Below are 2,049 nucleotides of genomic sequence, written 5' to 3' on the forward strand. Positions count from 1 at the left end.
AGAGAGAGAGAGAGAGAGAGAGAGAGAGAGAGAAAGGAAGAGAGAGAAGAAAGAAGAAGGAAGGAAGGAAAGAGAAAGAAAGAGAGAGGGGGAGGGAGGAAGGGAGAAAAATTCAACCAGCTATTATGGTCGGGGTAAAGTGTCCTCCCCAGTTCATATATTGAAAACGTGAACCCCAACTGATTACCCTATTTGGGGTGCTCTGGAAATTTCAGGACCTAGCTGGAGGAAGTGGCTCACTGATGATGTAGCTCTGTGTCTTTTTTTCTTGCCTTTCCTTTCCCTCCTTTCTCCTCCCCCTCTCTCCCTCCCTCTTCCTTCCTCTGCTTCCTGTCAGGAAATGAAGCAGGTCCTCTAGCTCCTGCTCCCATCCCATGGGATCCGAGTACTGTAGGCTGAAACCTGTGACCTTGAGATAGGGACGAGGAGAAGACTTGGGATAGGGTGCGCCATGTTGTCCTCCTGAGGCTGGTCATCTCGAGAGTGGAGATTTCAAAACAGACACTGGCTACACAGATCTCCAGTTCAGAAGACTGGTCTAGACTGAAGACCTGTAAATCCTGTAAATGTTTTGGGGGCCTTTTTTGTTTCGTTGTTATTGTTATTCTTTTTGAGACTGGGTTTCTCTGCATATCTTTGGCTGTCGAGGAACTTATTCTGTAGACCATGCTGGCCTTGAACTCTGAGATCCCCCTGCCTTTGCCCCCAGAGTGCTGGGATTAACGGCCTGTACCACCACCCAACACGGAAATGTTCTTTAATAATCCTGAAACTAGGTAAGGTAAGTCAAGGACTGAGGGCAGACAGCAGAGATTGGAGACAGAAAGTAGGAAACGTCATGGCAATCTGAGAGTGGGAAGAAAGGGGATTGAGTGGGAGCCAGAACAGCCACCAAGCACTGTGCCCTAAAAGGCCACATTGCAAGGGTGAGTGACCTGATTTTGACAAGTCCCCAGAGCAAGTGATTTTCAGGCTGGACGAACACCACAGGATCTAGTAATCAGTGACCCACTTGTGACCTGGGAGGAAAGGATTTATTGGAGCCAGCTCAAGAACACGAGCAAATACAGACTGTGTAGGAAGCTACACGGCCTTTCCTGATATGAACAAAGTGTTATTTCTCATTTTATTTTGGGTCAGGATCTTATATGTAGTCATAGCTGGCCTCAAACTCAGAGAGATTTGCCTATTTCTTCCTTGTGAATGCTAGCATTAATGGCATGTACACCAAGCAATAAATCTTTAAAAGTATTTTTTAAATATTTTATTTTTTTAAGCGGGTGTGGGAGCATACAGAGGCCAAAGGATTCCGATCCTTTGGAAGTGCGAGTTACAGGCACGTGTGCCGCGCTTGACAGACACTGGTCTTCTGAAAGCGCACTTACCAGCTCTCAACAGCTGAGCCACTGCTCCAACCCCCTTTCCAGTACATTTTAAAGCAAACAAACAAACAAAACTGAAACCCTTGTAAAATGGGGCTGGAGGGACGGCTCCGTGGTTAAGAACACTTGATCAGTTCCCGCATCCATACAGTCTGAAACTCCTGGTCCAGGGGATACTGTGACCTCTCCTGGCCTCCCCGTGGTGCATATAAACAGTGTGGCAAAATGCTTACAGCAGATGGTGCTTTAGGAATAGCTCCCGAGACATGCAGCCACGCAAACACAAGAACATAGAACTGACACAGGCACAAAAATAAGTTTTAAAGGAAATGCAATGTCCTAAAAGTTAAGTGGTGTGATGGCGCACGCCTTTAATCCCAGCACTCGGGAGGCGGAGGCAGTGGATCTCTGAGTTTGAGGCCAGCCTGGTCTACAATGCAGGCTAGCCAGGGCTACAAGAGAAACTGTCGCGGTGGGGGAAAAAAGTGGGTGCCTGAGTAACGCATGGGGTGTCCTCTCCGCTTCCACGTGCACGCAAAACCACATTTAAAAATATCTGTATCTATCCAGAACGGCCATGCACATCCAGGGAAGGCGCGAAGCCACGTGCACACCACGCAGCCCGGCTGGCGGCCTCGCGGAAGCCGTCCTGCAGCGCACCGGAAGT

The sequence above is a fragment of the Mus caroli genome, chromosome 5, assembly GCF_900094665.2.
Source record: "Mus caroli chromosome 5, CAROLI_EIJ_v1.1, whole genome shotgun sequence".
Lineage (NCBI taxonomy): Eukaryota > Metazoa > Chordata > Mammalia > Rodentia > Muridae > Mus > Mus caroli.